Genomic DNA, 23,124 nt, shown 5'->3' with positions numbered 1-23,124 from the left:
CAAATTGTCTTTTGATCAATCGTTTTTTCCTTTCTATGGATATATCCATTATACACCAACATATTGGCACCTTTTTGACTCTTTACGTAAGTTAAGACCATCTTGACAAATCGACAAGCTAATGAATAATGAGATATACGATATTTTTCCCATCTTCTTATACATCCAAAATACATTAAAAAGTAATAAAAGTACGTTTCACGAATATGGAATAATAATTACCACATTAGTGAATAACGCACAATTAGACAAAGAACTTTTGTACAATATTTATTTTAGCATTTCCAATAATGTCTTATCGTAATGACTTCATGGAATTCCTAATAAATACCTACACAATAAGGTGCCCTTATCTAAACTACTTATTCTTCACTAATCTGCATAACGACTTTCTACTAAGAACCAATTATGCTAATTACCGGTCTCTGAAAATACCAAAAATAGGTAAACTGGTACCTGGTATTCGTTTGTATGTAATATATACTGTAAATAGAACTATTATTACTGTACATTTTTAACGATATCCGATTAGGAAGAGCAAACACTTTTAAACACGCCAGTTTTTTGCTGACAGTCCTAAGCCTGTAAAAAGTGTGAAGGAAAGTACCTTTCTGAATTTAGATCCATATATTAAAATTATTCACGTAGAACAAAAAAAACACTTTCTTCATGTTAAAAATTGTTCAATTTTCAAGTATATTCACTTGAATAACCTGAAAATACCATATGAAATAATTTCCCATTCTCCTATATTTCCCATCTTCCTACACATCCAAAATACATTAAAAAGTATTTAGATATACGTTATTTTTCCCATCTTCTTATACATCCAAAATACATTAAAAAGTAATTAGATGGAATTCCAAGACTAATCGGCTCATAATGCATAAAGTTAAAGTATGCAAATAGAATTTCTTTAGAACCTTTTTGAAAACCAATTGAATGGTTTTAATAATGTAAAACATGACGCGATCTTTTTTCGCGCGATCAATTGCACGCGACCTTATTTCGTCGGCGCTGTTTTTTCGCCGGCGACATTTTGATACGCGCTCAAATGTGCGCGACATTTTTTCGCTCGACCAATTGTTGGCGACCTTTTTTCGCGACACCCTTTTTTAGAGAAGAAACTATTCATCTGGTATTGATTTTGTTGTAGTAGAAATTCTAGTAGTGTTTGGCCACGCTCGTTTCTGCCTTTGGATCCAAATTTACCTAGTGCTGTTTCCTGTTCATCCTGCTTTAGACCGATCTTTGCGTTAAAGTCGCCGCATATAATCGTGTAATGTGTTGGTGTTTCTTTCAATGCCGTTGAGATGTCATCGTAGAAGCCTTCAATCTCCTCATCCTCATCATATTGGGTTTGCAGCAATAAAAATGAAACGTGTACTCTTGTAAATTTTATTTCAAGCTTTCGGACATGGTTATGTCCTTCATCAGGGAGCTACAAATATAATGAAACAGTTTGTTAACGTTAGCATTTTAGCAGTATTCCATTCCTTTGGCTCCTTCAAATAGGCATTTATTAATTAATGCTATTTAACTAACTTCAAATAGGCATTTAAAGTATATTTAGGTATCTGATGATTTCTTCTCCGCCTTCTTTCAGAATTTCTGCCAGAATTCCATCGTTACCCGGTGCTGTATTTCTTTCCATTTCTTTAATTGCACTTTCTTTTTCTGCTTCGCTTATTTCGGGCATTACTTGAGAGTTTACGTTTGGTCTTTGCGTTTTCAGATTTTATTTTGAAGATTCGGAGGGATCGTTTTTTCAATGATATAACTCAGTATAGAAGTTTTCAATTATCTTTGATACCTGATCTTTGCTTGTTTCTAGTTGGCCTTGTTGATTTTTCATAGCTATAATATTTTTCTTTCCTAATTTCGGTTTGATATATCGACACTCCTATCAAACAAGGTTGCAACTCATTTTTAGCGATTTTACAGGAGAGGCAAAAAACGAAAACATTAATTTTTAAAAATTTGTAGCGAAATGATTCTTAGACTATTTTACACTAATATGATATGATATTTCTAACATAATAAAGAATTACTGTGTGATGTATAGGTACTTTTTAATTTTATTAGCTATTGAAAATCTTGAGTTTGATAGAGATACAACATTGAGATTAAACATGAGTATTGGTAGAAAAAGGTTGTAACTCGCCTAACAACCATTTTATATTCTCCGTGTTAATTATTTTTTATACGAGCGTGTAAAAATGTCTACTTTCACGCACACATTTTAGTTTAGAAAGTTTTACTTTTCCGCACGCGTGTTACTTTTCCGCACGAGTTTTACTTTTCAGCACGCGTTTTACGTTTCCGCACGCGTGTTAATTTAGATATGTTAATATGGCCTTATAGTACTTATAATACATGCAATAAACTAATATTTAGATATTACATATTTACTAATTTATTTCAAATATATCTTATTGTGTTCATGTTTTAATGAAATTAACGCGAGAATTCGATCAATTATAATAATTTTGACATAATATTCGAAAGTCAAATCAGTAGACAATAACAGTGGTTTTGAATTGTCGTCATGGAAACCAAGATCGTCGTCATGCTAACCAATTATGCTGAAACTTTGGTTTTGACAACCTTGTCAAAGAATTAATTTGTGTATGTATTTTCATATTAATTAAATTAATTGATTAAGATTTAGAATTTAGAACATTTAGTCATTTTTTAAAGACTCGTAGAAAAAATATTATTCCTAACGCTTGCATAAAGTCTCTTTTCCGCACTCGACTGCTTGCCGAACTTCTGCTTCGCGTCGTTCGGCAAACTGCAGTCGCGTGCGGAAAAGTATGACTTTCTACACTTGTTAGGAAAATAACTATTTCCTGTTTAACTATTAAAAGGTTGCATGCTTTGAGTTATTTGCAATATATAGCTAGGAGAAAATGAGTTTTTATGGTATATTTAAACAAAATATCAACTCACAGTTTACACAATTTTAATTGAAAATTATAAATTTTACAATAACAATAATATTCTATCACTATGAAAAAAACATGGTATAAAATATCTCAAATTTTTCTAATTTTTATTGCGCATCTGTAAATATTTAATTTTAAACCATTTTACTTTATTACATACTTTACTCTTTTACTATTAAGGGGTTACATATGCCTTGCGGGTAAAAAAAGTGAATTTAAAAAAAAAATTATCTCAAAAACTAACAATAATTTTTATTTATAATTGGAACATGTAAAAGTATAGTACTCAAGCTACTTTCAAAAACATTTTCACCCAAAAATATTCATTTTTGTAGAGTTGACTGCAATTTTTCCACAACAGCCCTTTTTTGCGCTGGGCAGCATAAATAAGTCCAGTGTCAACTAAAATCAAAAAGTTTCTTGTAGTTTATACCCCTGGCTAGTGAATAAAGGAAGTAATTTAAAAAAGAATTAAATTTGAAGATTTTACATAAGTTTAAACATATTTTCGACCCCAATTTGTCTCATTTCTTCAAAAATTACCATTTTTAAAGCAGTTTTTTTTTTTTATAAAACCTAAAAAAAATTTCTTCGTTTATTCACTAGCCAGAGGTATAAACTACAAGAAACTTTTTGAATTTTTGATTTTAGATGAGACTGGACTTATTTATGCTGCCCACCGCAAAAAAAGGCTGTTGTCGAAAAATTGCAGTCAACCCTACAAAAATGAATATTTGTGGCTGAAAATTTTTCTGAGAGTACCTTAAGTACTATACTTTTACACGTTCTAATTACATATAAAAATACTTTTTAGTTTTCGAGATACAATTTTTTTGAAAAGTCACTTTTTTACCCGCAAGACATATATAACCCCTTAATATCTACCTCAAAATTAACATGTGTGTCCTTAAATAGGTTAAAATTTAGAATTTTCTTCTGATTTATTTCAGTTACGGATTTAGGCTTGCCTGATGCTTTGGCATATCGTATAATGGTTAATATGGTTATCCGTTGGTGTAGGACTTAATGTTTTTTCCGTTTTTATATAAGGACATGCATTGAATCACCCTCGTTTTGTGAATGTGTTATTTCAAAAAATACATGATGTGTAATGTTAATATTAAACTTTTTCACTACACAGAAGTAGGTAGCAAACAATATTCTATATTTATTTTGTCCACCACAACTATCAAAAAGGAAAAAAGTCTGTAAACCCTTTTTTACTTTTATTACTATAAATTGACTTATGATATGCACCATATGTTTGAATACTTTATAAATTAAACATTATTGCAACAAAGTTGTAACTCATTTAAAAACCTTATTAATCGTGAAGTATAAAGAAAGAAAATATTTAACATAGGGAGTATCCAGTGTTACTGACTTTTTCACCCTAAAATGGCACACGTTAAAATACCACTAAAATACAAGTTAAAATACAAATTTTTTCAATGGAGTATTAGCGAAACTATTGAGAATTAAACTATGTCGTTTTTATTAATGTGTGTGCAATTTTTTGCTGAATTCGCTTGTGTTGAAATCTGAAAAAATATGTAACTTGAGTTACAACATTGTTCGATGGGGGTGTCGATATTTCAGACTTCGATTTTTCTCTATCACTCCTTCTATATTATGTTCTCCTTGATGTTTTCTAATATCGTCTTTTATCTGTTTTCGGATGGCTAGGTTAAGTTCTTTGTATTCTGTGGTATTTCTTTTGTTTAGTGACAGGAGCTCTTTTCGTTGTTTCAGCAAATTCTGCGATTCTGCACTTATTTTGAATTTTTTATTTTTATGACGGATTGCTATTTCAGAGCCAGGCATTCAAGAGTTCCTTTGTTATAACTGAGTTAATTTTATTTAGGCTGATTATTATTATTGATAATACTTATTGTCTAATCTAAACTGTTTTTCCTACTAATAAATTAAATTGCAGTTAAAATACCAACTAATAACTAATCAATCTAAATAAAAAAAGTTAAAAAAAATAAAGACGGAAAATAAAGATCGAAAAATAAATATGTAGTATGTTTTTGTCTATGAATATTTATTTGATATCAGATTATTTGTTCGGACATTTAATAAATTTGTTTTGGTCCCGTCTTTTTTATTAAATATTTTTAGTAACTATTGACTATAAGTTTTTATCTAACTTTAATCCATCAATGTGTCTACTCACCTAATCAATAGCCTCAAAAACTAACTCCTACAAACTAACACACGTAATCCCCTTAATCTCTGACTAGACGCCTGACAAAACTAAGTCTTGTAAGACTACGTCTGAAACAACTGACCTACCAGACGCTTTCAAGGGTAGAAAAATAACCATCTCTATAAATTAATTAAGGCTATGTTAAATAAAAACTTAGTTGAGCGCCAGTTAAGAAACTGACTTTTATGTTTTGCACCGTGAGTATTCGTTTTAGAAGGCGCTACCACGTCCAGAAGGAGAAATGGGTGAAAAATAATTACTTTATTATACTTCACGGCCAAGTTTAATATTCATGAGTAGTAACACTTTGTGTACACTTAATTTTCGGACCAGGGCGCCCTTTCTTTCGCTATCCTAAACGGAAATGGAATACGATCCAACGATTTATTAAAATCTCGACATTTTTCCTTTTTTGTTTGTTTTATCCTGAAATATACTGAAATACTGATAGGCTTAGTTAAGAAGCTAAATGTTAGATGTACTATTTTATAAACAAGAGGTGATCATCAATCAGTATTTTATTGAAACTTGTGATAGGTACATTCCATGTCAAATCACTCAGGCAAAAACTTTTGGATCTCCGATTTTTCTGAAACTTGGTGTATAGCTTCTGCCGGACGTAAAATAAGATATTTAATGTCAAACAATCTTCTTCTTCTTTTTTTCTTAAAATGTTATTTGATGCGGTTTGACAGTGATTTGGTGTTTATTTAAACAAATTTGCATTTTCTATCGTAAAGTATCAATAGAGAAAATAATATTTTAATAAAAATGACTCAGGAATGTTATTATATGGCATTATAAGAAGTTATTTTGATTCAAAATAGATCAAATTTTATAGTGTAGAAATCGTTAAAATACCGTTTTTTACATTTTTCTCCATTCCCAAAATACATCATAATCGATTTGGCTCAAAATTTGCCCACATATAGCCAAAATATAGGACTTTAATTGGTTAGAAGAATTTGAATTATATTACAATACCAAAAAAGTTACATGCAATAATATCAGGCTCAAAAGTATATTAGTTCAGTCGGGATAGCATTTGACCTTGCATGCCGAGCTGCACAAAATTTTATTTTTCTAATCTTTAGGGGGTCAATATAGCCTAAATTTAAAATCGAAAATGAATTACTCCGTTACGTTAGCCATATTGATTTTAAAGGAGAACCGTTTTTGCTTAATATCTCCATCTTTAACTTTTTGACAATAATGATAGGAACTGAAATTGTTCCAAATTAATCGTATTTGCAATTCTTTTTAACAATTTTTGTCGCGAGGTCAATATTTTCCTAGTTAATTATACTTAGAGTAGACGCCTATATTTTTGACCATGATATTGCATGTAACATTTTTGGTATTATAATATAATTCAAATCCTTTTAACCACTTAAAGTTCTATATTTTGGGCTATCTGTAGGCAAATTTTCAGCCAAACCGATTATGACGTATTTTGGGAATATTGGGTTGATGTCTTGCAAAGCCTAAAAACCATAACACACTGGTTATATGAGCACAAGTACACACAGTTCTCGAACCAGATTGACAGGTACAGTAGTACACTCTAATCAGTTCTTCTGCAGGCTCATCTTCATCATTCTCTTCATCAACCTTGTAGAAAATGAATATTTGGTGTTTTCTAGCTTGCCGAAACCTAGAGAATATTCGAACTCTTATGAATCCCGGTTCATCCATATTCTCATCAATTTGAAACTCTTCGTCATTGTCTCTAATGATTTTATCTTGTATGTAAGACGGTGCCAGTTTAATTTGATATTGTTCGTTTACTATAACTTTTCCCATGCGTCACCATTCATTTTTAAACAAATTAAGTCAAAACATAAAGTCTAACAAATGTCGATGTGTATATACGTTTTGTATACTCTATACTATATACTACACACATCGGCGTATCAAGCGGTTCATCAAGCGGCACCGACAAACTGCGACCGTAACACTGCGATGAATGACGTCAGATATAAATAAAGTTGTGTACAAAATAATTACATTTCATAACTACTAACTAATTAGTTTAAAAGTTTACTCTAAATGGTAAGTCCAATGGTTTGAACCTCTTTAACCTACGCTGTTCTTGGGAATTGTCTAGGAGGTTAAGTGCAAACTGGTTTTCATGATCCTCCAAGTTGGCAATGTATGTATGCAGCGCTACGTTTTGTGATGACTTCTTGTACCATATCAGTTTTAATGTCTCGATGAATAATTCTGTTGTTGATGTACCAATGTGCATTAGTGATGGTTCTGAGGGTTTTTGATTGGAAGCGTTGGATGATTTCGATGTTGGAGTGACTGGCTGTTCCCCATAGTTCCAACCCATATGTCCAGATTGGCATAAGTATTGCCTTAAAGAGCAGCAATTTATTATCCAGAGATAGTCGTGATGAACGGCCCATTAACCAATATATATTTCTGAATTGGAGACCTAGTTGCTTTCTCTTGGTCCAGATATGTTTCCTCCATGTGAGACTTCTGTCCAAATGAATACCAAGATATTTTACCTCGTTGGCTGATGGTAATTGGTGATTGTTTAAAGTTACAGGAGGACAAGTTCCTCTTCGTGTTGTAAATGTAACATGAATAGATTTTCCTTCATTGACTTTAATTTTCCATTCCAAAAACCAAACTTGTACTCTGTCTAGATACGCTTGAAGGAGATGCGAGGCATAAATAGGATCTGTGTGTGAGGCTAGGATTGCAGTATCGTCGGCAAATGTTCCTAGCATAATTTCTTCTGTAGGTGGTCTCTCCTCTAGTGCTTCCTGAAGAGTTGGAGGTGTATCTGCGGTAAACAAGAGATATACTGTAGGTCCCAGCACGCTACCCTGTGGTACGCCAGCTTTGATAGAATAGAGTTTGGAAATTGCATCTTGGTATTTAATAAAGTAACACCTACTTGACAAATATGACTCAAGAAGAATGTAAAAGCTGTGCGGTAATGTCCTTTTTAGCTTCTATAGGAGGCCTTCATGCCATACATTGTCAAATGCCTGCCTAACGTCAAGAAATGCCGCTGAACAGTACCTTTTGGCCTCAAAATCAGCATTTATATGTTTTACCACTCTGTGAACTTGTTGGATTGTTGAGTGATGGGATCGAAATCCAAACTGGTGGTCTGGAATTAGATTTTTGATCCAGGGTTCGAGTTTTTTTACTAATAGTTTTTCGAAAACTTTAGACGTGATTGGCAAGAGGCTGATTGGCATGTACGATGTAGTTTCTTCTTGAGGTTTTCCCAGTTTTAGGATGGTTATTATCTGAGACAATTTCCATTGATCAGGAAAGTAACCTAAGTTTAATGTGGCATTGAATATAAACGTTATAATTTTTATGCATTTGATAGGTAATTCTTTCAACACTTTTCCACTGATCAGATCGTACCCTGGAGATTTTCTATCGTTTAAATTAATAATAGCTAAGATGACTTCGGACGATTTAAATTTCGGAATAGGCAAACTCATTTGATATGGACTTTGAAGAAATGAGAATACGTCTACTTTCACAGGTGAATTCACTTGATTGGGAGTAAATACTTCGGAGAAATACTCTGCAAAACAACTTGCTTTCTCTTGTGCACTACGAGCCCATTCTCTGTCCGATTTTCTAATTGGAGGTGACGGTTTCTGGGGTTGTTTCAGTTTTCTCGTGGCTTTCCATAGCGAATAATCGGTATCTTTAGTGGAATCTAAATTTTCCAAGCAGTACTGAAGTGATTGGTTTTTGAGATCTTCGAAGAGCTTTTTTAATTCCCTTGATACACTATTGAATCTACGCTTATCAGCAGGATCTCTGGTCTGTTGCCATCTTTTCCTCAATCTTCTCTTTAGCAAAATTTTTTCTTTGACAATTTGTGGGCAGTCATTTATTATGCATTTATTTTGTACTGTTGGTGTTGCTTGCCAGGCAGCTAATTGGATATTTGTAGTTAGTTGTTCCACAGCAAGAAAAAGGTCCTCTTTGGTTTTCAGTGGAATGTCTAGAGACACCTTGTTCTCCAGGATAGATCTGAATTTTGGCCAGTGTGTGCGTCTGTTATGAAGTGAGGGGGATATTTCTTTAATAAGTACCTGGGTTCCAACTGTGAATAGTATAGGCGAGTGATCAGAAGATAATTCGTAGCATGATGTAGCTTTTATATTAGACCTAGGGATGTTCTTAACTACATGTAGTTAATGTAGTTAATGACGTCAGATTACGGTGAAAAATTCAAGGTTCTTCACTGCGGCAATGAAATGTGTAAACTCAGCAAGCGGTGGCTTCAAACGCATTCTTGGAAATCACTGCTATTATTTTGCGTGGTACAGTTTTTTATGACGTCATTCATCGCAGTTTGTCGGTGTTGCTTTCGAGGAAACCCAGGCTTTAACGTTATCCGAGAACTCGAATCCGAACTTCAAACGGCTGTAGCTCGAGAATAGTAGTTATTCAGACCCAGGTCCCATGGACTTTTTTAATCTACACATCGAGAATTATTATTGACCAAACTTTCGTTAAATTTGACCGAGACCACTTTTCCATAGAGTGTTGCGGGTTCCTTGACCAATACCAAAAAAATTTAAAGAAAAAGCAATTCTTATAGTAATAAAAAGGTAGTTGTGACCTACTTTCTTACTATTTGATAAGAACAATCCGTAAATGATTGACAACGGCACATCGGCAACACTTCAACGCTTAATGTGACTGAGGGTATTTTCTTCTCTACTACACATTGCCGGCACAGAGCTCGATTTAGACGGTTTCCATTTTGTTCTTCTTCGATATATTCAACCTCCCGATCATAAGTCACTCTTGAAGTAAGTGTCTGAGGGTTGATCTGAAGATAAAATGCTCTTTCACTAGAAGGCTCAGCTGGACATGCCAATTTGTATAATATTTGAGCATTTATGCCATCAATATTATTATCAGACTGTAGAAAATTACATACGACCACCTCTTTGTTATCCTAGAGCCCGAGTAAGCGGTACACATCTTGTCGACAGTGTTTATTCCACCTGGGATTTCACTGTAATCTAGAGGCTTTTTAGTGTCACGATCCATTTTCCAGGAAATTTTGTCGATATTAAACATCAAATCTGTGATCTCGTCGATACCCAACATAACATAGGTACGTTGTTAGTTTAGGATCATACTGAACCTCACAAAACCGGAAACTCGACGCGCTGGACTGTGATAGGAGCGGGGGTCCGATTACGTGTTTTGTACTTAACTTTTTTAATTTTGTTAAAATCTATAAAAAAGATAGAAACCAACAACCGTTTTATCTATTTTCGAATGTACAAAAATTTGTTAATATAAATAAATAAACTTTGTAAATCGATGATTGTAAAGAAATCGTAAATAGGGTAGTCAATAGAAAACGACCACATGCATTGTTTCGGAAAAATTCAAACAAGCTTTTATTTTTCTAAAAATTTTTTTGTTGGTTTATATAAATGTTAAGCTAAAAAGTTCTGCTCACAGATTTAGCCGCTAATTGTTTATTAATTTTTTAAACAATAACAATTGTTTTGTATAAATAATTTTAAAAATGTCGTTGAATTCATCATTTTACTTAGATCAAATATGTTTCGATTTTGTTTTTGATTATGCTGAATGCGAATAGGGCATTATAATTTGAAAATTCAAAAATTTTGAGCTCTTATATACCTAGGTCTCCGTAACTAGGAACCATATGAAACTTTTTTATTATCAATTTCACGAAAAAAGTTATTATCCATAAAATTCTCTGCATAGTCTAAAATCTATAACTCAATCATCAGATATCAAATTTTATCAATTTTATACGAGGTATGCCACAAATATGAATTTCGTTAAAGAGTAAAGCACCTTTTTTGCCACGAAAATCCGACCCTAACTTCACAGATACTACAAAATCACTTAAATAGACTTGAAAGATGGTTTAAACAGTAGAGAGCCAAAGTTAATAGCTCCAAGTCAACAAACATTACGTTTACACTAAGGAAGGTGATCAATCCAGCTGTAACCTTTAACAACACACCACTGCCAATAAGAAGTGACGTCAAATACTTGGGGATTTCTAGACAGCCGCCTAACATTGCAAAAGCATATTTGGAATAAACGACTGCAACTGGGAATCGTTTATCGAAATATGTACTGGTTCATGAATCAAAAATCACGCCTAAGTCTAGACAATAAACTTCTGATCTACAAAGGTGTACTGAAACCCATCTGGACGTATGGCATCCAAATCTGGGGAACTGCCAGTGAAACAAATTTACTCAAGATACAGCGCTTTCAATCAAAAGTTCTAAGGAGACTGTGCCAAGCTCCTCGGTACATATCCAACGATAATATACATAGGGATCTCCAAGTCCAAACCGTCAAAGAAGAAATTGTTTCTCTGTGCTCCAAGTACCACAATAGACTACAGGTTCACCCAAACATATTGGTCACCAATCTCCTGACACCCCTACAGAACAGAAGACTAAAAAGAACAGACACTCTTGACCTCAACATTAACTAATCATTCCCACTTATTAATTACTATTGTATTACTATTCAAATTAATTCAATTAATTTATTAATAACTGTACTAATTCAATCATTATTGTACTCTTTTAGGTATTCACCACTGGGTGAATACTGACTGTGTCACATTCTTAAAACTTATATGTATTGTTTAATATTTTTTATAAAATAGATTGCAATAAAATGGATGTCAAAAAAAAATATAATGTTCTACCTGGTCTAAAATCTAAGATGCATCCATCAGATATCAAACTTTTTCAATTTTGTACGGGGTATGTAAAAAATATGAATTTCCCTTAACAGATAAGTACCTTTATAGTTCACAATATCGCAATTAGAATGATGTAATTGAATTTTGAAACATTGTTTTTAATTCCAAACAACTTTTCTTAATAACAATTTTCGATATTGTGAAATATAAAGGTACTTTACTCTTGAGCGAAATTAATATTTTTTGAAATACCTTGAATGAATAAAATTAATAAAATTTGATATCTGGTGGGTGCATCTTAGATTCTATATGATGCAAATTATTCTGCAAAGAATAATTTTTTTCGTAGTACTAATAATAAAAAATTTATCAATAGGTTCCCATTTACGCAAACCTACTGTATAAGAGCCTAAACATTTTTTTTAACATTTATTATTTTTTAAGCTTGTTATTAAATGTATTTGAGGTAAGTTGTACACAAAAAAAGTTTTGATGACTTTGTAGAAACATTTTTTAAATGATATTTTTCGAATGAAACATAATTTGGTAAGACGTTTGAAAAGTAAGTCGTGCAAATATGAATTTAGTTAAAGAGTAAAGTACCTTTATATTTCAGAATATTATTAATTGTTATTATGAAAAGTTGTTTGGAATTAAAAACTATGTTTTAATGTGCAATTACATCCTTCCATTGAAATAAAAAATTGCAAAATTTTCTCAAATTACGGATACCCAAACTAGACCAGGGCACATCTGTAAAAATATTAGTACATTTGGACGTTAAGAGGTGACTCAAATTTTTTTGCAGAAATTGCTTGAAAATAAATCAAATAATAATATTTGAGTTATCCTCCCTCTCAAAAAGGTCCGGAACATTGTTTAAATAACCAAAATGTCAAAAAATTAAGGAAAATTCGATTTTTTTCTTCGATTTTTGATTATAACCTTAAAAGTATTCATTTCCGAGAAAAGTTGTACAAACATAAAAATTGCGTATATAAATTTCCTACAATATAGAATTGGTTAAAAATCTGAAAAATAGTCACCCTTGTTACAAAATAGCAATGATTGCGAAAAAACCATACAAAAACAAGTATTCGCATTTTACGTTTTTAAACCATTTATGCTACACTTAGGACCTTCATATTTCACCCAGAAAAACAATATGATATACTAAAATAATACGGTAAATTTCATTAAGATCGGTTCAATAAATTTTGCAAAATAAATTTCGCAATCCAGCTTTCGCAAAAAAATGCATTTTTTCAAAATGTTACAGGACTGAAAATAAAGCAGATAGCCAGTTAAATTTTTTTTTGCTTATAGAAATGTACTTTACTTTTCATTTGCAATTTTGTATGATTAAAATCGAATAACACGACTACGTCAGGAATTTTTTTAAATAAATATTAATTATTGGTGCTACGCGCAGGACAGCGGATAGTTTGCTCTGATTGGTCATTCCAATGACCTTTGATAATGATTGATAAATTTTAATTTTTGTTACATTTCGATGTAAATAAATAAATTTGTTTATTGCAAAATAAAAACACATACTCTATCCTTGGAAATAACACTTTTATTAGCAAAAACTTTATTTGTTCATATATTTTAACTTAGAGAATAAAAGTTTATTATTTTTAAATATATGCAATTGTTTGAACAATATTTCACAAACAATAATAAAATTAGTTTGATTTTTGTGGAATTAAAATATTAAAATACAACAAAAGATAGAGTAAGAAAATAATATATTAGATAAAGATTGGAAGAAATTTTGGTGGAAATCAACTTGTGTGAATCGAACACCGATGTCCTGCGCGTAGCACCAAAAATTAATGTTTATTTAAAAAATTTTTTGACGCCGTGGTAATTAATCGATTTTAATTTTGCAAATTGCAAATAAAAGGTACAGTACACTTTTATAAGAAAAAAAATTTCAACTTGTTATCTGCTTTATTTTTGGTCCTGTAACATTTTGAAAAAATGAATTTTTTTTTTGCGAAAGCTGGATTACGAAATTTATTTTGCAAAATCTATTGAACCTATCTTAATAAAATTTACAGTATTGTTTTACTATATCATATAGTTTTTCTGGGTGAAATATGAAGGTCCTAAGTGTAGCATAAATGGTTGAAAAACGTAAAATGCCAATACTTGATTTTGTATGTTTTTTTTCGCAATTATTGCTATTTTGCAACTAGGGTGACAAATTTTTAAATTTTTAACTAATTCTATATTATAGGAAATTTAATTACGCAACTTTTATGTTAGTACAAATTTTCTCGGAAATGAAAACTTTTAAAGTTATAATCAAAAAACCAAGAATTAAATCGAATTTTTCCTTCATTTTTTGCCATTTTGAATATTCAAACAATGTTCCGTACCTTTTTGAGAGGGAGGATAACTCAAATATTATTATTTGATTTATTTCCAAGCACTTTCTGCAAAAAATTTGAGTCACCTCTCAACGTCCATCTCAAAACAGATGCGCCCTGGACTAAACATCAATTCATTACAATTATGATAACTGTTTTATTATCAATTTTACGAAAAAAGTTATATTTCATATAATGCTCTACCTGGTCTAAAATCTAAGATGCAATCATCATATATCAAACTTTTTCAATTTTATACGAGGTGTTTAAAAAAATGTATTTCACTTAACAGTTAGGTACCTTTATAATAGTTCACAATATTTCAATTAGAAGGATGTTAGTGAATATTGAAACATAGTTTTTAATTACAAACAACTTTTCTTAATAACAATGTTTGATATCTATTATAAAATATAAAGGTGCTTTACTCTTGAGCGAAATTAATAATTTTTGACATACCTCGTATAGAATTAATACAATTTGATATCTGATTTTTAAGATTTTTTTTAATGAAACATCATTTAATAAGATGTTTAAAAAGTTGTGCAAATATGAATTTCGTTAAAGAGTAAAGTACCTTTATATTTCAGAATATCAAAAATTGGTGTTATGAAAAGTTGTTTGGAATTAAAAACTATGTTTTCATATGCAATTACATCCTTCCATTGAAAAATAATGCAAGTTTTTCTCAAATTACGGATACCCAACATCATTTTATTTCAATTATTTTAACTGTTTTGTTATCAATTTTACGAAAAAGAGTTATTCTTCATAACTCTACCTGACCTAAAATCTAAGATGCAACCATCAGATATTAAACTTTTTCAATTTTATACGAGGTATGTAAAAAATATTAATTTCGCTTAATATAACAGTTAAGTAGTAAGTATGAGGTTTCGTGTACACAGTGCCGCCTATTTTCCATTTTATTTTTTGAACTTTTACGAATTATTACAAACTTATATTATTTTATCATAAAATATGATAATTTTCGTGTTTAAATAAAATGCTCTACAAGTTGGTGTAAAACAATATAATTACTGGAACACGGGAATTATCTCATTCTTTTTGGTATTGTCGTTTTCAACTTTCCAAGAAGTTCTAAACTTAAAACGTCGTCGTTAATTGGTGTGAATAATTATAGGTCGAAGAACCATGTCTAATTAATCATTCAGAAACTTATCTAACACGCTCAGAACTCTTAAATGCGATAATCAGAAATAAATTATTATCTTGTCAGCCCTTTTAACGGCTGTATTTCTACAACTGACAGAAGAAAAGACAGTCTTCCCAAAAGAGATTACTTAGAATTTGAATTCCGATATAACTGGGATTTTAGAAACATTGACATTGTGCAATAGACCGCTTCTTATAAAGTTTTGCAAAATAATTTATTTATAATGTATATAATAAAGGTATATAATATAGTCTGTGTATGTATTATTATGATCTGATTTTCTTTTTGTTATGAGATTAAGATGCCTTTTATCACTTACATTTATTATGCATTACCTTTATTTTGTGGCTTCTAGTCTTTCTCGTTGCTTGCATTATCCAGGATAAACAGCGAAAATAAATATACTCAAAAACACATATAAATTTTAAAACTACCATTTATTTATTAAACCATAAAATAAAAAAAAAATTAAATCTGCGCTAAACTTTATTTTGTGTAAAATTTCTTATCTAATCAGAAAAAACCCTTTAATTCTATTATCTTCTTTGTAAACCAAATTTATTAGATTGCTCTAATTATTATTACAAAAAGAAAACAAATTTTAATTTCCACTTTTTAAATCAATTGCTTTATACCTTCTATGAATTTATGAATGAATAATTTATGAGGCGGGTGTATTCTCCTCACCAAAATAATTTTTTACCTGCGTTTGGAAGGGTATATCATAATCCCACAGGTATTTTCCTCACCAAAACCGAAATGGTTCTTTCAGGTAGATTTTACTAAAATGCATTCAGGGAATTATTTATCTACTATAAAATTACAGTAGGTACCTATAATAATAATTAGTTAATTGATTGTAGTATTTTATTTTGAGTCACAATTGCAATTTTGACAAAAATGGCATGTTTAATAGAAAGTAATTGCGGTAAACCTTTACTGGTATTTGAAAATTTTATTTTTTATAAAATGAAAGTTTTAAGAAGTGAAGAAGTGTTCTGGAGGTGTAATAAAACAACATGTAATGCGAAATTGTTTACTATTGGTGCAAATTTTACAATATCTCGAAGTAGCCTACAACATAATCATGAACCAGATCGTCAGAAGATATATCTAAAAATTGTTTCTAACTCTTGTAAACGTAAATCCGAGGAGAATCTAACTGAAAAACCAGCAAAAATTATACGCCAAGACCTTGCAGGTAATTTGACTGAAACAATTACTACGATTGATGTCAGCGTCAGCTACATAAGAAAATATATTTATATATTTATCGACGAAAAATGATGCCTGGGTCAACCTCCTTCCAATATTGATGAGGTTCAAGAATTTGTGAAAAGCTGTGCTCAAAAAACAACCAAGGGGGAAATTTTTTTCTTTATAAACTGTGTCAAAAGTAAGATAATTGTATTTACTTGTGAAACAAATATAAGACTTTTAGCCACATTGAATTTTATACAGAGAGGGTAAAAATTATGGAATAAATTAATTTTTTCTAAAATGGACGATTTTGGAAAAAAATTCCGAAACAGGTCGGTTTTTATTTTTAAATTAAAATTTTGTGCCATATATTTTATACTAGTCACGTTTGGTAGCTCATTTGAAAGGTAAAATAATTCTCTATTCAATAATATAAACATTAACATCATTATTTATACAGAGTGACCAAAAAAATAATTTTTGAATTGAATTAATTGACGCAGAAAGAAGAATGTAGGTATGTACCTACTTTATTTAATAGGCCAGGAACCGAAGCTTTTCACCTCGCAATTTTTACGGAATGGATAGATTTGTTTGAAAATAAGTAGTAGATAGACCAAGGATCAAAATCTACATGATGCCGATAGGCGCTTTTACCATGGGGGTGGTTGTCACCCCATCACGGGGATGGAAATTTTTTATTATATTTTGACCGCAAAAGTTGATAAAAACATTCATTCTAAGCAAAAAATGTTCTATACATTTTTTTGATAAAATTAACAGTTTTCGATTTATTTGCCATCGAAAATGTTAGTTTTATATCGAAAAAATCAATGTTTTGATAGTTATACTCATTAACGATTCACTCAACTTTTGCCGTAGAAAAAAATTTTTCAAACCAAGTTCTTGAGAATTGAATAACCTACAATTTTATATCAAAACATATTTTCGTATCTCTGATGCTAATCTTTATATTCTGAAGAAAATAGCATTTTTTACTAAGCTACAAAAATTCGTTATTCGCTTTTAACTCCTGTTTTTAAAAACTAATCATTCTAAGCCAGTCAAACATCTAGAATCTATTAATAATACATAAATAAATAAGAATGAATAAGGTCAATGACTAAAAACACCGCTAACTTACATTATTATGCTTCCAATTGGATTTCTCCTTTTTTTTTTAAAAAAAATGTATTGATTTTTTAACCCTAACATTTTAAATTTTGATCCTAGAAGTTTATTAAAAAAGAATTTTGTAGGATTTTATAAGGTCTATCAGGCTATTAATATTAATTATTGTTAAACTCCTCAGTCGCAAAAAAGTGACTTTACAAAGGGTTGGTAAAGGTGGTCTTTGCATGTCATTACAAGTTTTAATTGTCGATAGCTCACTCAATTTTTGCCGTAGAAAAAATTTTTGCAAACCAAGTTTTTGGAAATTAAATCGGCTACAATTTCATATTTGAACATTTTTTCGTATCTCTAATGCTAATCTTGCTATTCTCAAGAAAACGCAATTTTTTCCAAACTTCAAAAATTCGTTATTTGCTTTTACCTTTTTAAAAACTGTTCATTCTAAGCCGGTCAAACTTCTAGAACCTATTAATATTACATAAATAAAAAAGACCAAATAAGACTAAGTCATTGGTGGTGATTAGGGGGTTGTTTCCAATCACTTTTTCGCTGAAAAAAATAGGAACCGACATTCTTTTCATTATAAGTTACTTAATTTTTAAGCTAGAAACTTTTTTTATTTCTGGAGATACATATTTTTATTACTTTAAATTAGTTTGAACAAGTTGTCCTCGAAAAATGCATAGTTTTCTCGTCTTTTGACTTTGAAACTACAATATTTAGCATTTGACGAAGAAGAGCCAACATATAATAAAGTATAGCGCGATTACTATTGGTCTTAAAGAAAATCTAAAAACACGTTTTTGTTTATTTTTTCAAAAGGTACATTTTTGTTAAGTAAAGTTGTTTGGATAAAACGGAAACTTTTGGAGTTATTAGCAGAAAACTTATTAAAAACATTGATTTTTTCGATATAAAACCAACACTTTCGATAGCGAATAAATCGAGAACTATCAATTTTATTAAAAAAATGTATAGAACGTTTTTTGCTAAGAATGAACGTTTTTACCAACTTTTGTGATTCAAATATAATAAAAAATTTCCACCCCTGAGATGGGGTGGAAACCACCCCCATGGTAAAAGCGCCTTTCAGCATGATATAAATTTAAATCCTTGGACTATCCACTACTTATTCTCAATTTTTCAAACAAATCGATTTATTCTGTAAAAATTGCGAAGTTTTGTCCTATTTTAAGCTTCATTACTTGGACTATAATAACTCAAAATGCATTGTACTGCTGTCAGAGTAGCAAGTAGAAAAAAATGTTTATTTTATAAATAAACATTTCTTTTCACTTAAATTAAATCTCTTCTTCTTTTTGTGTCAATTAATTTAATGCAATAATTATTTTTTTGGCCACCCTGTACAAATAAATATGTTAGTGTTTATACTACTGAATAGAGAATTAAACACCTTTTCAAATGAGCTGCCACACGACCCCTATTCCTATTTAAAAAAATTATCGACTACGTGATCACGTTCAGATGGATGACGTCACTAGTATGAAAGATAGGCCAAAAAATTGTAATTTAAAAATAAAAATCGACTTGTCTCGGCAATTTTCTCTAAAATCTTCCATTTTAGAGAAAATGAATTTATTTCATAATTTTGCCCCTCTCGTATGTATGGTACATTTCTTACTGTACCACATATTATTTGCAATTATTCACTAGTCTTGGGTTAAGTAATGGGCATTATGTATATGGTTATTATATCTTTATTAGATACACTATTTACTGCCAAACAATAAACAGAAACTTACAACAATTTTTTTATTTATTAAAATCAGAAATTTTTAAAGCTCTCAAAATTGAGTTTGGGATTTTGAAGATTTTTGACCCCACCCTCCCCCCTATGTAACGCACCGTAATGGGGCGTTCACGTATTACGTAACGCAATTTTTGAAGATTTTTGATCGCCCCTCCCCCCAATCAATCCTAGTAAAATTTTTGTAGATTTTGAAAAGGCTATACATAATGCAATCATTCAAATGTGTCCGAACACTGAAATACATGGTTCTAGATTTCATCTACACCAAGCTTGGTATAGAAAAATTCAGTCTCTTGATTTAACATCAGAATATACAAAATGATTCTGAAGTAGGTAAGTGACTCAAACAGACTTTTGGCCTTACATATTATATATAAAACCAGAGGACGTATCAGATTGTTTTGTGTTTGATTTAATGTCATGCAAACCAGAAAGTGAAATTTTAGACAATATGTTGCTTATTTAGTTGAAACTTATGTAGACGAAAATACCATATTCTCCCCATATTTGTGAGCAGAGGCAAATTCTTCTGTTATTCGTACTACGAATGCTTGCGAATCTTTTCAGTCGTATTTTAGTTCATCGTTTTATAATACGCATCCATCCATATATATCTTCTTAGAATAAATTTCAGATATATACGTATGTTAAAATTTAAAGTTTGCATTATGCTAAACCTATCAAAGATAAAAGAGTTAAACTGAAATTGAAAAATAAATGTAGAACATTTATTAATATCATTCTAATCAAATGAAATGGATTTTGTAAAGTGTGTCTCTTAGTATAATAGTAAATATTAAATAATAATTTATACATTTTGCTTATAATCTATATTATAAACTATTGTTATAATGTAAGGAATTTAATGTCTTTTATTCGGATTTTGGATGCTTTCATAATAATCATTCTTAAATTACATCTACATTTTTATTTTATTACCTGAGTGATTTGGTGAGGAAAATACCTACCGGATTAATAGGAACCCTTAAATTTGGTGAGGAAAATACCTGTCGGATTATATGTTTTTACTGGTTGGTGAGGAATTTACCTCCGCCCAATTTATGTTCCAATACTATTAAGTTGATGTGGCTTTCAAAAAATACAATATGGTATGTAATACAAAAAAAAAACACTCTCATGTCACAAATAATCTGACTAACGTTTGCTGATGGACTCGTTATTTTATTCTGCTGGATTGTGTTGTCCTAGATCTCCCACAATGTCCTCCTCTGATTCTGCAAACTGTGCTTCTCCTTTTAACTGTTTGTCTCAGACAAAACCTCAGACTCGATATAGAAACAATAGCAATCTTTAAGACACAAAGATTTTTCTCCTCGAATTGGTATCTCGTGCAAAGTTTATATAATATTTATATCCCTTACTTACAGAAACTGGAATCTTTTCGGACACAAGGAGTTTGGAATTCCTCGACTTGGTCTCGTTTTCGCCTTCCACGATCCTTCTATCACCAACAATCACATGTATTCACCAAACATCATACCCTGAAAAATATTTTTGTATACAAAATTTTCTTTAAAATTTCTAGGAGATATTAAAATTACTCTTTATTTACAATCTGAAAACCCCTATATCTTAAACTAAATAAATATATTTACTACCATTGCCTTCTATAGGAAACAATACAAAGCCATTATCTATTGGTAAATCAACCCCTGTTGAATATTTTAAATAATACATTAAAACTTTCTAAACAATACGTTCTTTTGAATTCTAATCACTCAAATTGTTCGTAGAAATTCAACCACTATAAAATTTCACTATTCTGCGAAACACTTCTTACTGCTAAACTATTTTATTTAAAAATTTGACCATATATTATTGTAAATTTTGTCTTGAACATTTATGGTCTCATGGTCTTTGACATAAAAATTATTTTATTTTTAAAATTAATTTTGAACTACAACAGTATATCCGAGAAATATTTTTTACAGCTATAATTAATTGATATTAAAATACAGTAGCACCAAAGAGGAAATGGTTTCTCACGACGTTAACATTGATAGCAAACTATAGACTTGTTCTTACCTCTAGAATTGATTTTGACCAACGTGGCAACCCTGAACAAGTTTTATATACTAAGCGATTATATGAATATGCAATAATTATAGACTCTCAGAGACTTAAATGCATCTCAAGCTTTTGACAAGGTGTGCTACACAGGACATCTGTACAAAGTAAAGAACAGCCTTTCTTACCTTTACTTAAAACTTCTTAAATCATGCCTTACAGAAAAAAATATCTTAGTAAGATACAGTGTAGCCTATACAAAACTTTACCTCATCCTATCTGGTGTACCTCTAGGTAGTGTGCTGGGACCCATCCTGTACCTGATATATACGGTTGACTTACCAAGCAAGCAATAAACTAACGCTTGCAACATTATGCAGATGATACTGCTTTCCTAGCCTCTTACGATAATCCAATAATAGCATCAGAGAGACTGCCAATATATCGGAACAAAACTAATGAATGGTTTAAACTCTTGAGAATTAGAGGAAACCCCCATATCACACACATTTAATTCACTCGTAAGAAGAGGTAAATGTAAACAAGTTAACCTTGATGGATATTCTTTATCCCAAAGGAATGACGTAAAATAGCTAACCATTTACCTTGACAAACGACTAACTTGGACAAAACATCTTCTTCTTTAAGTTCCATCTTCTATCGAAGGTTGGAAATCATCATGGCAATGCGGGCCGTGTTGACTGCCGCTCTATATAGCTCTGCACTACTGCATTCGAACCATTCCTGTAAATTCTTAAGCCAGGATGTTCTTCGTCTTCCCACATTTCGCTTTCCTCGGATTTTGCCTTGCATAATAAGTTGTAATAATGAGTATTTTTGCCCTCTCGTCACATGTCCCAAGTACTCAAATTTTCGTCTTTTGATAGTTATGTAGTATTATTTCCGGTTGATTTCTAGTTACTTCGACATTCGACATTCTTTGACTCCATGATATTCGTAGGATTCTTCTGTAACACCAAAATTCAAAGGCAGCCAACTTATTCAAATGGACTTGTTTCAACGTCCACACTTCCAAGTCATAAAGAAGAGTAGAGAACACGTAACATAGAAGCATCCTTAGGCGTAGTTCTAACCTTATATCCCGACAACAAAGAAACTTTTCAAGTTTAATGAATGATGCACGTGCTATTTCAATACGTGTCTTAATTTCTTTGGTTTGGTATACATTTCATGTTACCCATGTTCTTAAGTATTTGTAGTTATCCACACTCTCAATCAGAGTATCTTCAATAGTTAATTGGATGTTTGCGTGTGCTGATTTAGTTATTATCATGCATTTAGTTTTCTTTAAATTCAACTTCTACATTAATAGATATATCTTCTATTGAATCTGAGAGCGCTTCTTGAAATACTTCTTCACTGTAGACATTGAAAAGTAGTGGAGACAGCACGCAACCCTGACGGACTCCTCCCTGTATTTTGATATCTTGGATGTCCTGATTGTCAACTCTTACCTTGGTAGTTTGGTTCCAATATAACGTGTTATCCAAAATTATTGTCACAATAGGTGGCTCTGAACGACAGAGATAGCTGTCTATAT

Source organism: Diabrotica virgifera, chromosome 4 (genome assembly GCF_917563875.1).
Source record: "Diabrotica virgifera virgifera chromosome 4, PGI_DIABVI_V3a".
Lineage (NCBI taxonomy): Eukaryota > Metazoa > Arthropoda > Insecta > Coleoptera > Chrysomelidae > Diabrotica > Diabrotica virgifera.
Note: the sequence above shows the minus strand (reverse complement) of the source record.